General features: G+C 37.6%; 2 long non-coding RNA genes across 2 annotated transcripts in view; one reads left to right on the top strand and one right to left on the bottom strand.

Moving 5' to 3' along the window:
* The window catches only part of LOC147845592 (uncharacterized), a 344,082-nt gene that overhangs the window by 236,457 nt on the left and 92,106 nt on the right, over window positions 1–15,519 (bottom strand). The window lies entirely within an intron of this gene.
* LOC147845593 (uncharacterized) overlaps window positions 6,418–15,519 on the top strand; it is a 31,093-nt gene continuing 21,991 nt past the window's right edge. Inside the window, exons 1-3 of the long non-coding RNA XR_015480656.1 lie at window positions 6,418–6,638; window positions 11,299–11,400; window positions 15,244–15,365. This is a non-coding gene — a long non-coding RNA (uncharacterized LOC147845593). The remainder of the gene's footprint in view (window positions 6,639–11,298; window positions 11,401–15,243; window positions 15,366–15,519) is intronic.

The following is a 15,519-nucleotide window of genomic DNA, read 5'->3' as shown; positions in this document are numbered from 1 at the left end:
CTGATTGTCATGATTTTGTCTGTGTTCGCAAGACTGAAGTAGTCATCACGTTTACTTTAGCAATAGCTCTAATTCCATCCAAAGATTTAAATTATGCTTCATCCCAATTCGCATACTTTACTATGCCCTAAAAGTGTGTACTTTTTTTTTTTTTGAAGGAAACGTACATGCTTTTGAGTGTGTAACAGAAGAGTATGCAAGCTTTAAGACATCCGACTTCCTCATTAACAGATCGTTGTGTTGCTTGGTTATGAGCCCTGTCAGTCATCCACATTTCTTTCATATTTAATTTCCTATGTTATTGGAGAAGCAGCAGCGGGTTAATCTGCCATTCACAGGTCTTTCATGCAGAGAAATCTCCTCAGGTCTTTGGATAATTCTGCAATCAGGCGTTAATGTCCAAGCACGTCTTTATAAGTTCACTATTGTTGCAGATTAAATATATCACAGAAAACGCGATTGAAATATTTTTTCCGTTGGCTTGATATTAATTGATAGTCATACAAACATCTTTATTGACGTCTCTCTACTTGTGTCCATCATGTTAGTTTATTTACAGTTTTCACCCCGCATTTGTGGTTTTAATTAAATTTACACACAATGCACTGTGGTTAGAGTATGAACGGTTCCACACTTGTATAGTATACCATCTGGAAACCTTTGGCTTACTCTTTTTAACATGCAATGATTTGGGACTTACTAATTCGATTTTTGAGTAATATTTAGGACAGATGGTACGCGAATTGGGACGCAGGACAATAGACTTTGAGAAGTTCCAGTTTTGAGCATAAAACATTTGCGATTTTTAAAAACTTCATATCCAGTGAGTCAAAGAGAACAAAATTGTAACTTGATAAACGTGCCAAATATGAAAAAGAGAAATGAAATTTTCTATGGTAGGAGAAACCACTGTGGGCCTTTTTTTTTCTTATCTGGTAAATTACTTGCACCTCAAGATTAGGATGAAACACAATGACCACAAGATGACTTTGTCCATTAATGCAGTCCCATCATGCCAAGTTTTTAAAACAAAATCATATTTTATGCGCATGTTGTAATTTAATTTATAAATGTGTTTTCATTGTAGTTTATGCATTTTTTTCACCTATCAGATAACGTTCATCCCACTCGCAGCTCGATCATGCAGGTTTTCAACATTCAATGTCAGATACTTCCTAACAAATCATGCTACAACTTTCAGTCTAAGCTCTTGTCATTTCAAATCTGGGCTACTGCAAAGCTCTTCTACCTGGACTCTCATCTTACACTCTTAAAGCTCTACAGATGATCCAGAACTCTGCAGCACATCTGAGCTTCAGAGCCCAAGAAAGGCCATGTAAAACCTCTTTATCTCTCTGCATTGGTTACCAGACAATCACTGATTCTTGCTTAAAGAACAGCCACTGGCACTGCATCTTCTGACCTCCACCTGCTTCTGAAGGTCTACATCCCTTCCAGGAGCCTCCGGTCGGTGAGCCTTCTGGTACCATTGCAGATAGGCTATAAGTCACTTTGCAAAACCTTTTCATTCAATGTTTAATGCTGGTGGAATGATCTTTTCATTCCCACATGGAATGCCGAGTCACTGGTATCATTCAAGTGACAACTGTAAACACATCTCTTCCACAATCGCCTAAAACCCTGTACGAAGGACTCTGGGGAAAACCAGGACCCGCTTCTCTCCCTCACCTAACCACATGACAACTGAGTGCGCCTTACACAGGCGAGTGTGCTTGACAAACCACCTGTAGAAACACCATTCTCTCGCTTGCTCTTCAAAAAAAAAAAAAACATTCCCTCTTACCCTAGCACCTAATTCTGAGCATTAACAGTTCCTTTGTATATTTACCACTTGTGTGTATCGCTGCCTCTTGTTAAAACTGAGCAGGGATTCAGCAATTCAAGTCGCTTTAGACAAAATCGTCTGCTAAATGACTAAATGTGAATGGACTTTTTTTTTTTTTTTTTTAAATGTGCAGTTATACAAATGTTGGTGTCATAACGCTTTTTTTTAATTTCCAAGATGTGCATAAAATATATGGATGGAAACAGCTAATCTTTCTTGACTGAAATTTAGTTTTTCCAATAGAAATCTGTCTGTTTTAAAAGTTTACCAAATTAATTTACAAGTTGTCCATATGAATCTGCTGTCCTGACCAGCAAAATGCTGCATAGTTTTAATGTGATTTGTATGAACAGTGATTCATGCATATCTTGGTGCCCTTATATGATCCCTTAGCTCCTCGTTTGATCAGGGCCATTTGAATTTAATCATCCAGACGTAGTGACTCATAAAGTGATGCAAATCCAAGTGAAAAGAAATGCTGAAAAGGAATATGTGGCTGTTGAGCTTAAGAGTCGAAGCAGTTAGAAGCATTATCAATCTTCAATTGTCCTCAAAGACATGCCTGCCCGTTTGATTTGAAAGCATATGTCAGGACTAGTCAGTGTATGACATCAATGTACTATGAGAGCATTCAGAGAACTAATTGATATAAACTTTCTTTGTTTGCACAGCTTTATGTTGATCATAGCTGTTTTTTGTTGTTGTTTGTTTTGTTTTGGTTTTTGGTCTTGAGATTCCTACTAATTGAACTGTACAAATGTAATGGAACAATTTGTTGTTGCAGTAACATCTGTAATAATAAAATAGATTAACCCGTTTCAACCAAATGGTTTGTTTTGAGACTTCAGGTTTCAACATTGTGATTTCATTTGTATTTCAGCAAATTAAATTAATAATATTAAATTCCACAATATTAATTCCATTTGAGGTGTTCATTCCAGCCTGATCTCACGAGGAAACGTAAGTATTTTATGTATTGTCAGTTTAGTGGATAATTCGTACTAATTTGTACGAGTTCAGTCGTACGAAAATGTATGATTTTAAAAAGGACGCGTGGCACCTAACCCCAACCATCATTGGGTAATGATCAAATCGTACTAAATGGTACTAATTAGATCGTATGAATTCATAAGAATTAGCCACTAAATCAAAAAGTTACGAATTACCGTGAGATTGCGTTGGTTTATTTACAAAAATGTCTCATTTGTCAACAATTCATTTAACATATGAGCTAAAAAAGCTGCTAAAATTTATTAGTTCTTCACTCTAAACCTGAATCTCCTCTGTTTTGGCACAAAAACAGACCTACTGGTGAAATGTTGCAAAAATGCAGCCATTGACTTTTAGGGTATTTTTTGAATGGGTGGTAATGGCTGCTTTTTTACAACATTCTTCGGAATATCTTCCTTTGTGTTCAGAAATTTAGCAACACATGACATTTTCTTTTTTTTGGCAGAACTGTCTGTTTATTGTCAGTTGTTCATTGCTTATAGTCTTTAGTGGACTGAAGTAGGCACGGGATGATAACCGTGTTCAAGGTATACCACGGTGTGGAAAAGTCAAGGTTTTAAAATCAACAAAATTTTCTGCTATACTGTTCCTAAGATTTTTTTAATTAACTTAAAAAAAAACAAAAAAATTTGGACAACAGTTTCTCCAACAGAAAAGATCCCAAAAGATGCTGTTTAAATTGTAAAAAAAATTGTGTGTTTGTAACAAATGAAGACAGCAGAATTTGTGCAAACTATGCTGAATTTAACTAGCCAGCTAATCCGGCTTCATGTTACAGGCCCAGGTGTTAAAAATCTGATAAGTCTGTTTGGAAATACTGCCAAATTTAACCAATCAAATGACTGTATTTAAACTTCTGAAGTTTTTGTGTGCCTTTTGCTTCAGACATCAGTCAGCCGTGTGTCATTTTGCTGTTTTGAGGTTGAGGATGTTTATTAACCATTTCTAATCCACTAATTTTTATGTGCATTTTAGAATATTGCCAACAAAATGCTGGAAATGCATAATTTTTAATGTGCATTTAAAAAAAAAGTTTGTGCACATTTGAGTAGAAAATGGCTTTGATGGGACGTTAATCGACAAACCAGCAGACCGACCTCACAGCAAGTGAAGACTGTTCTCTGTGACTCAGATGGAAACTGTGCTCTATTTATTGGTGTTTTATGCAATATTGCTGTTTGGCACAAGTTTAATTAGTATCTTTGGATGGAAACACACCTTGTATAGTATTTTAGGAAGGTTGCTGAAAGTAGGGACCCCTAGTTGAGAAAGAATGAATGAAGAAATATTGTTCTGCTCTTGTCTGTCATAAAATTAAGCCATATTGCTAAACCTACAGACCATATGCAAGCTTCAAGATGTTGAAATTGATTCGAGCTGCCACACCAGACAAAGCATTTCTGTATTGGAGAAACGTATATGTACAAAGTCATTTTTACAATTAGTCTTCAAATAGATGAGAGTGTGATGTGCATGTTCAAAGTCCTTTACTACAACACCTCCAGAATTAAACGGTGGAAGCGCTGTGATGCTGTAGCAGTTAATTGGTGAAAATCAAGACTTCCCGCCTCTCCTCCAAAGGCTCTTGGACTTGAAGGATGGTAATCAACACCCCTCTGTTTTCCTGGCTGATAATAAACCCCCTGCCTCAGATGCACAACAAGCGCCCTCTAGTGGAGGTAAGCAAGATGGCAACTGGCAATGAAACCAGTTCATAGACCAATCAGAACATCATGATGGAAAACATGAGGTATGTGTGTGTTTAACGGCTTGGTTGTGAATATACAATATATACAAAGATATAAAGTGTAAGAAAGTCTCTGAGATTTGTGCAGTTGTTGTCCATGTTTTCTCCATGTGAGGGGAAAAGTTTGATTGATGATAGGTGGATGGATTGTTAAGAGACTTTAATGTTGTTTTGAATTCTTATCTGCCTTGAGTTTCAGTATACAATATACTTATATTCAATTCAATTCTTGAATTGTGCATACACTTATATAGTGTATATTAGTTCTTAATGTTAATTATGTTAATTTTATTAACATTTATGTCATTGATTGACTTTGCTTTTCTTTTAAAACATACCAAAAATGATAATCATACGCAAGTAGAATAATCATGTCATTCATTGATCAGAGTTTCAAGGTTTATTTATTTTACGCAATTCTGCTCAATCTCCCATATTTGTTGACGCAATTATTTTCTTTCTCACAGAAACTCTGCAGGTAAAATTATGATTTTTGACATCTTACACGTGCACATGTAAAATTAACCCCTGAAAATACCTATATATAGGCCTTTATACAGTTGAAATCAGAATTGTCAGCTCCCTGTTGAATTTTTTGTCTTTTTTAAATATTTCACAAATGATGGTTAACAGAGCAAGGACAATTTTACAAAATGTATATTTTTTCTTCTGGAGAAAGTCTTGCTTGTTTTTTTTCCGGCTAGAATAAAAGAAGTTTTTAATATTTTAAAAACCATCTAAGGTCAAAATTATTAGCCCCTTTAAACTATATTCATTTTCGATAGTCTACAGAACAAACCATTATTATACAATAACTTGCCTAACTACCCTAACCTGCCTATAACTTAATTAACTTAGCTAGGACTTTAAATGTCACTTTAAGCTGTATAGAAGTGTCTCGAAAAATATCTAATATTATTTCATGGCAAAGATAAAATAAATTAGTTATTAGAAATGCTTTATTAAAACTCATACATTTAGAATTATGTTGATAATCCCTCCATTAAACAGAAATTTGGGGTGGGGGGATGGGAACGGATGGGTTCTAATAATTTAGTGTGGGGCTAATAAATCTGACTTCAACTGTATATATGCACATACAATGTAACAGGTCAAAAACAGTTAGGGTTAAATCTTGCACTATTTGAATAACTTCTGTAAACATTTGGCCTCTGCCTTTATTCCTAGAATTGCCACTATCCAATCTAAAAATAATCCAAAAGTATGATGGAATATTGTCAGAGTGCATAGCCTATAACTGCTAAATAAAATTTTTATTGTGACTTTCAGTTGGCAGAATATTTGGCAAGTGTTCAAGTTCATTTCAAGATAATTTATTTATAAAGCACATTCAAAAGCAGTCACAAGACTGACCAAAGTGCTGTACATAAGACAAGGTAAAAAGAATAAAAACACAGAAAATAAAAGCATAGAAGTAAGGCAAGAGAAACTTCTTTAAAATGTTAAAATAATAATAATAATAGTGTTCCCAAATTAAAGAGATTCTTTATTCTACACTGTTCATTTAACACAATGCACTTATTGGGATTTTAAGATATTAGTTGTTTACTTCAGGAAAGTTGTCTTTGGGGGAAATATAAACAGGTGTTTGGTTTTTGTTAGAAAAGAAGCCAAGGTCATTTTTAGTCTCTTTGAATTCAAATTTGACTAAAGTGATGAAAAAGAGAGACGTAAGCCTACCTTTTAATTATTTTCTCATATTTAGAAATACTTTTTTTCATCACACCTGCCTCTGTGCAGCTTTATTTTGAAATAGGCTACAAGCTTTGCAGTTCAGTTGCTTACACAAGGTGTTCTTATAAATCCAGTCCCCTGAACGGAACACGCCGCTTTTAGCTGTTTCTTCTCCGGTAATACCATTTTTCCTTTGCTTGATGACTTTGGTAAATGTCAGTGGGGCGCGCGCGCATCTCTTCCCTCCGACAGCAGAAAGAGCTCGAGAAGATGAGCAGCAAAATGTCAAGGAGACCTTCGCGTGCCAGCGGCTTTAAAACTTCACCCGCCTCCGCAAAGGTTATTTCACACTTTCGCTGATAATGAAAGAATTGTTACGATGGCTGTTAAGTTGGGAGAGTGTTCCCACCTAGTGATTTCAGAGATGGGCTGAAAAACAGATAAGTTAAAGGGGATAGAAGTCACTGCAGCCGTTTTACTAACTTCCACCAGAGTCAAAAAGATTGGCTCTATCTCAAACAGCGTCGTGTACTGAAATTGGAATCAACGTCACGGCGAGTTGCGTTCCGCCATGTTTACGGGTATTTCGAAGATGCTGAGGAGCGCACATCGACGTAAACGAACGCAAATCACCACAGAAAAAGCTGACCACTAGAGATAAAAAGTCGAATATTTCTAAATTTTTTATGAACTAAAAATGACTAACCTTTAAAAATGGCTTTTTGTGTGTCTAAGAAGCTAAAAGCATGGTTACAGGATGAGCGGATCAAATAAGTGAATGTGATTATAAGTGACTGAGTATTAAAGTGCCACAAAAAAAAAAAAGAAAAAAACAACAACAACACATCCATAGGTTATGATTTTCTGTTTTGTTTGTGGTGTGAGTGCTTGGTTTATTGCAATTTTTTGTAAATGATACATGGGCTCTATGCACAGCTAGAGTTTTAAAGCCAACGATAAACTTCCGAAAGTGATTATTTTCAATTTTACTTGGTAGCTTTTACAGCATCGATGTTGTGATGTAATTACAATACATTCAAATAAATAGACTTAAGCATTCATTTAGTTGTTTAAGTGTTAAACGTGATGAAAGACCACTATAACCACAAGCACCATCAGTAGCAACGGGCTAGTGCAGAAATTCCATTGAAAACACAGGGGTGAAATAAAAAGACATGTTTTAAAGACATGGTAATGGGGCTGGAATTTAATATAGTGCTAAGACCCACTTCATATTGTATATCTAACTGGCAGTGAAGATTGCTGTGTCATGGTCGGGAAGGATGAGGGGAAAAGGAGCGAGGACTCAATTGCAACAAATAAGGGTTTTATTAATAATAAAGTAAAAACAAAAGGCAAAACAAAACTACCCCGAGGGGGAAAACATTAACAAAACACACAAACTTAGCTGGCAAGGCAAGGCAAGGCAAGGCAAGGCAAGGCAAGGCAAGGCAAGGCAAGGCAAGGCAAGGCAAGGCAAGGCAAGGCTGGAGCAGGAACACGGGGAGTGTAGACAACAAACTGGCAAAGGACTGAAAACATGAGGGGGATTATAAAGAAAAAAGTAAATTGACACACAGGTGAACACAATTAACTAATAATGGGTTAACAAGGAGGGTGGGACTAGACAATAGACGGGAGAGCGCATGACACAGAGAGACAATACAAGCCATGCACTCACATAACACAACACTGAAGCACACGACAAAAGCACGTGACCACAATGTAAACACCGAGCCACGTGCTTTGACAAAAAACGCAAGACACGAGCACACGGTGAATGAAAACACTCACCGTGCGCTCACACATGCAGCATGCATGCTTCATCCCAGCGCCGACCAAAACCGAAACCAACAAGACTGAGACGCTGGGAATGAAACACCACGCTGCTGACAGACGAAAACACAAACACGAGTACAAGAGCGCACGCATCTGAGGGACGCAGAGCGCGCGCGGCCGCGTCAAGCAGGAGCGCGCACACTCTGCGTACACTAGTACACCCACGACGGCGCGCGCGCACACAGAGACAGAAACAGGACCAGACACAGGTAGTGTCCGAGATCTGCCACCAAAACAAGAATTTACAAGACCAGAGTGGCAGAACCCTGACATGCTGACTTTTAATGACATCAGATCTTAAACATGACAATTTTGTAATGGAAAGACAGTTTACCTGAAGCCCTCGCGCTGCCTGGCTGAAAATTAAGTCTGTGAGCATATAGCCAATAAACTTATAGTGTAGAGATCAACAGACGCCCGTGTCCCAAATTTCCAGAATGTATTGGTACCATTCTATAAACCCTCATAAAAAATTCCCTACGTTAGTTTACTATATAGTCCACTTAAAGGAGTGAATGAAAATGTCTGAGTCAATTCTAGCACTGAGTGCACAGAGAGTGATGCAGTTTTATTTGTGTTTTGCTGGTTGATGAAACTCTAGGACTCTAGGATTAGATTTTCAACATCTTCCTCAGACCCTAGCTATGATTCTCTAGATGAACACTTAGTGAGCTCTCTTGTATTTATTTTAAAACGCATTTTGATTTCTGTCATGTATAAAAATGCTAATAAACAATTAAATCATTTATTTAGAAACGTACAGCATTAGGATTCTGCGGTGGATGCCATTTTGTGGGCAGACATGGAAATTAATCTGTCGTGCAAACTCTCACTGTGCATTATAGCCATTCTTTAGAAATTATTAACATTAAATGCAACACTGCCTCTATGGTGGAAAGAGTACTGAAAAAGCCATACTTAAGTTAAAGTACCATTACTTGCCAAAAAATGTAGTGCAGGTATCTGTTGTAAATATTACACAAAGTATGAGTAAAAAGTTGCCCTTTTAAAAGTGCTCCAAAGTAGTGAGTAGTATTACGCTGAGAAAGGTTGATGCATTTATATGTAATTTGTGGATATGTGTAAACGTGACATTCTGTAGTGCATTCAGTTATTGCCCAACAGGCACACAACGTCAAAAGACGTTAAGATTAGGTTAGATTTAGATTGTGATGTAAGGTGACCAAAAGTCAATGTCTAGCCAGCGTCTAAGGATAACGCTATTTTGATGTTCAATAACAACGAGCCATCAACATCAAGCCAAAATCTTAAACTAACGTCATATTGATGTCAAATACCGACATTTATTTGATCAGTCAAAATCCAACGTCTGATTAACGTCATAGTGGAAATGTCCACCCAACATCAAGCTGTAAAATCATTAGACGTTGATATTTGGTTGATTTTAGGTTGGACGTTTTCTAATCCCCATAGACAAAAAACAATTGACTGCCAGTTGAAGGAAAGTAGTGTAGTAAAAGAACCGATACTGCACTAAAATTACTGAAGAGAAAGTAAAAGTACACATCTATAAAACTACTTAGTAAATTACAATTGCTGAGAAAAGCTACTCAAGTACAATAATTTGAGTATTTGTTATTTGTTACACCACTGCCTCTATGGCAGTTTGCAGAGAAGGACAAAAAGGTCCAAAAACCAATCTGATTGACTTAAACATGCTTCACCTGTCAAGTGGCTGCTAAGGGGTACAGCTCAGGCCCATAGCCAGCCTGGTGAAAAGGTGTGGTTCTTTTTTTCTCAAAAGTGGACTTTTTTTTTGCAGTTATTCACCTCATTTTCTACTTTAATTGTGATATTTTAAGCACAATTGTTTTTGGCTAGATTAGCTTGTCGGATGGTCATCATAACACTACTTTTTAATGTACCAAAATTATTTCCCAAAGATTTAGAATAAAGAAACATAAATAAATACTTATTTTATAATACAAATGTATTACATTATCTGATAAATTAATTAAATTAAAAACCAACCTATTGACTAATTTATTAGGCAAAAACAACCTGCCCAGCACATTCAACTTTTCTCACACACAAATGTAAACAATAAAAATGTAGATCTTCATGATTTTTTCTAACCTTTCTTGTAAAGTACATTTGAAAACTCAAGAATAACAATAATAGCTAATTAGCATTCATATTCATTTTAATATGGTCAACTTTTGATTACTTAATATATGTTAGATTGGATGTTTTCTTGCACAGCTGGATGTCGGACTCATGAAAATCTATTGAAAATGTTACTATTGAAGCACTGGCCAAATGTTACTATTGAGCACTGGCCAAAACTGATTAGCTGAAGTCACACTGAAGCGACAGCCAACAGAGGATTTCACTTGGGCTTTTCCGGTGGGTCATTTTCACAGTTTATGATGGCATAGCAGTCAAAATAGGCCAAATGAGCTTATGTATGGGACAAGTTCTGGATTTTTGTTAGTGAGGGGTTCCAAAATACCCTAACCCCCCTGGCTACAGACTTGCAGCTGCAGCAGGAAGTTAACCATAATTTTATTTATTCAATAAATGACCTATTAAATAGTTTTTTTTACTGGTGTCTACATCAAACCACAACACTAGACCTTTTACATTACTCAGAGTAATGTAAAAATAGTAACTGTTGTTGTACATCATGCTGTTTTGATGCCCGCCCAGTAGCAGATGTATCCCTTCCAGACTTAGAACAATTCAAATGGGGTGATTTCAAATACACCCAATGACAAATAACAGTGTTTCTGATGGGCTGGGGAAATGCAGGTCACTCTCTACTGTTCAGAATCCTTCTGTTATGGTTGTTTACAGAGTGTAAGGCTGGTACAAAGACTAATATGACAAAAATAATAATGTTATGTGCTATTTATAGACAATGCCTGCAGTAAAATTGAGATTAATTAGGAGGAAACATTAGAAGTGTTGTCGAACTTGGATAAACAGGTCAGGCGCTCATTAGGTGTAAGTTTGTCAAAGAAAGTAACATTTCATTTTAATTGCGCCCCTATATGAATGTTTCATAATGAACAGTGATTGAAAACTGCATTTTTAGTGTGTGATAGAAACACAAAGGAGGAAAAACAGCGAAGGTACAGTAGCTTTTAAATCACTCAGTTGCTTCATTCCATGCTATTCCTGTTCTTGTTTCCGGCAGACATGATTGTTCATATGTGAGCGACAGCAGTGTATTCAAGAGCGATGACTACAAAACGGACTGATGTTTGGTGGATCATGCAGGCTGTGTGTCACCTTGGAGGTCAGTCTCACAAATCAGTCATCTACCTTCCTGACCTCTGACCTGCCAGTGCCCGTGGGCCTTTGTGTCAGATCGAGCCGCAGGTAGAATATAATGAGTGCGTGAGGGGAGAAAGTGTCACAGTGCTGAGGAAGATCTACTGCAGGTCAGACGCAGGATCAGTGTGTTCTGAAAAAGAAACAGTCACACACACGCACACACACACACTGAGAGAGAATTATTAGCTCCCTGTCAAAACTTCTCTTAAATGTTTTTAGAGTGGGGCCACACACACAATGGTTTCTGCCAAATTTCCTGTCTGAAATGTGCCATTTCTGGAAATGGAAGAGGAACCAAAATGATAAAGGCACAAAATGTAAGATTTCTTTCATTAAAATATCCCAAAATTGCTAGAAAAATTCAACTCAAGTTTATTTCTGTAGCACTTTTGACAGTAATTATTGTTTCAAAGCAGCTTTACAAAAGGTGCACATTTACACCTTACAATCCAAATAAGTTAAAGATATAAGACAGGGGTGGCCAACTGTTCCTGAAGAGCCACCTTCCCGCAGATTTCAGTTGCTACCCATATCAAACACACCTGAACCAATTAATTAGGAACTGAATAATTACAGGCAGGTGTGTTTGATATGGGTTGCAACTGAAATCTGCAGGAAAGTGGCTCTTCAGAAACAAGGTTGGCCACCCCTGATATTGACCTAAATGTCTTTAATTCTAAAATGCGGAAGTGCTCCTGTTTTCGCGATTGATTCAGTCGCCTATGGGAGAAATGACTAGGAATAATAAACGGCAAAAAAAAAAAAATGGTCAAACTACTTGCTCTACAAACAAATGTTTGCATGACTATACAGACCAAGTAGAATAATATAATAAGGAAATATCAGTTTGCAACATCAAACAGCGAAACGAGCAGTTTTTAATGTCTAAAAATGAATGGAAGTGAATGAGACCTGAAGTCTCGTGCCAAAAAGATTCAAATGGCTGCGCCCGCTCGTCCGCGGAGAATAAGGTGAATAAGATATAAGATTTAAGTTATTATACATGCATTGTTAACTTGCAGTTTTATGGCAAATAGGTGATATCTACACTCACCGGCCACTTTATTAGGTACACCTGAACAACTCGTTAATGCAAATTTTTAATCAACCAAACACATGGTAGCAACTCGGGTATTTAGGCATGTAGACAATGTCAAGATGATCTGCTGCAGTTCAAACCGAGCATCAGAATGGAGACGTAAAGGCGATTTAAGTGGATGGGCTACAGCAGCAGAAGACTACACTGGGTGCCACTCCTGTCAGCTAAGAACAGGAAACTGAGGCTACAATTCACACAGGCTCACCAAAATTGGACAATAGAAGATTGGATAAACTGCCTGGTCTGATGAGTCTCGATTTCTGCCATGACATTTGGATGCTAGGGTCTGAATTTGGCATCAACAACATGAAAGCATGGATCCATCCTGCCTTGCATCAACTGTTTAAGCTGGTGGTGGTGTAATAGTGTGAGGGATATTTTCCTGGAACACTTTGGGCCAATTAGTACCAATTGAGCATTGTGTCAACACCACAGCCTACCTGAGTATTGTTGCTGACCATGTCTATCCTTTAATGACCACAGTATACCCATCTTCTGATGGCTGCTTCCAGCAGGATAATACGCCATGTCATGAACTGCAAATCATCTCAGACTGGTTTCTTGAACAGGACAATGAGTTCACTGTACTCAAATGGCCTCTACAGTCACTAGTTCTCAATCCAAAAGAGCACCTTTGAGATGTGGTTGAACGGGAGATTCACATCATGCATGTGTAGCTGACAAATCTGCAGCAACTCTGTGATGCTATCATGTCAATATGGACCAAAATCTCTGAGGAATATTACCAGTACCTTTCTAAATCTATCTATGCCACGAAGGATTAAGGCAGTTCTGAAAGCAAAAGAAGTGTCCAACCTGGTACTAGTAAGGTGTACCTAATAAAGTGGCCGGTGAGTGCATGTGTATGTTTAATGAAGTGTGTTAAGTGTGTATGTGTTGTCCTTAAAGTCCTTAATGGTTGGCATCATCTCTTCACAGGTCTAGAGGCCGCGAAATGGGTGTCCCCAGGTAGAACTAGAGCAAGAACAAGCATGTAAAGCATGTATGCAATACAAACAAAATGCCTGGTGCATTAAGACAGGAGGAGTGTGTCCTACAGGTGGTTTGTGTGCTGTGGAGTGTTGCTGTGGTGTATGCTTTACTAAAAAGATAGGTCTTTAATCTAAAACTGAAAGAGTGTGTATGAGTCTCGGACATTATCAGAAAGGCTAGGAAGGCAGTTTCGGAGCCATGTGTAAGAAGGCTCGACCTTCTTTTGAGCACAGTGGTACATGATCACTGGCCACTTTATTAGGTACACCTGTCCAACTGCTCGTTAACGCAAATATCTAATCAGCCAATCACATGGCAGTAACTCAATGCATTTAGGCATGTAGACATGGTCAAGATGATCTGCTGCAGTTCAAACCAAGCATCAGAATGGAGAAGAAAAGTGATTTAAGTGACTTTGAAAGTGGCATGGTTGTTGGATCCAGACGGGCTGGTCTGAGAATTTCAGAAACTGCTGATCTACTGGGATTTTTAGTCACAACCATCTCTAGGGTTTACAGAGAATGGTCTGAAAAAGAGAAAATATCCAGTGAGTGGCAGTTCTGTGGACACAAATGCCTTGTTGGTGTCAGGGGAGAATGGCCAGACTGGTTCGAGCTGATAGAAAGACAACAGTAAATTAAATAACCACTCATTACAACCGAGGTATGCAGAATCTCTCTGAATGCACAACAACATGTCAAACCTTGAGGCACATGGGCTACAGTAGCAGAAGACCACACCGAGAACTAGTAATGTGTACCTAATGAAATGGCTAGTGAGTGTATGCTTTGCCATCCTATGTCCTTACATTATGCCAAATGCCTTGCTAATGATATCGTACACTCTTGATTCCTAGCTTGGCTTTATAGAAAATGTTAATGCCAAAGGCATCAGTTTCTCAATCTTGGTACTACATATTTGCATATAATCTGCATATTTTGCGTGTCTCTGGTTTATTCTTATTTGTATAAGCAGCTAGTTAAAAAAGCTTCATTTAGAACTGTGTTCTGATTGACATGTCCCTACGCAGTGTCCATTGTTTCCTTGTCCCTTCTTCACCATTGCTCTCTAGCTGAGCAAGCAAAACCTTTATTTCACTTCAGAAAGTTCATTCACGCATGGTGTTTGAATGAAAAGTATATGCTTCCTTTAAACTAAAATCATGGCAGAATGTCCTGTGGAGTCCACTTTGCAGGACCCGCATTTGAGAAATGCTCATTTAATATGTTCTGTGTTTTATTAGTTAAATGTAACCCAGGCATCTGTACTTTTGAGTTAACCAGTTGCCAGGGGTGAAAAGTCCTGAAATCTAGTCTATAGTCACTTATACCAGTGTTTTCCCAACCCTATTCCTGGAGGCGCACCAACAGTACACATTTTAGATGTTTTCCTTATCTGACCCATTAACTTCGGGTTTTAGAGTATCTTCTAATGTTCTGATGAGTTGATTCAGATGTGTTTGATTAGGAAGAGGTTGAAAATGAGTATAGTAGATGTATCTTCAGGAAGATGGTTGGGATACAAATCGTGTCAAAGCAGCTATATAAAGAAAAATAGTTGAAAATGAAAATCCGATATGAAGTTTTTCTTAGTGTGAAACAAGTTCATTAAGCACATTCAGGTCCACAGGGAGCTGGTTTAGTTCTAATACTATTGGTGGTTCAGTGTTATTTCAGTGGTTCAATATGAATAACCAATAGTTTTGCATTGCAGCTGACAAAAAATCAGGTGGAAAACATCACAGAATATCAGAATAAACTCTGGACTTCATCATACATCATCCTAGCAACCATCCAAAGCACCTTAGCAATGGCAGATCATCACATTCAGCACAGGTAAGCATCTTTCTCATTTTTTACTGCTCAGACAATTTTGACTTGCGATATTGTTTGTTTGCCATTGAATAATATAGTCTCAAGCAGATTTATTTAAAAAGCAATTCATTACTCAATAAGTAATTTAATTATTTGACTCCGTTCTACTTAAAAT

This window comes from Danio rerio, chromosome 3, assembly GCF_052040795.2.
Source record: "Danio rerio strain M-AB ecotype USA chromosome 3, GRCz13ab, whole genome shotgun sequence".
Classification (NCBI taxonomy): Eukaryota; Metazoa; Chordata; class Actinopteri; order Cypriniformes; family Danionidae; genus Danio; species Danio rerio.
The sequence above is the reverse complement of the archived record's forward strand: the minus strand, read 5'-3'. Positions and strand labels throughout refer to the sequence as shown.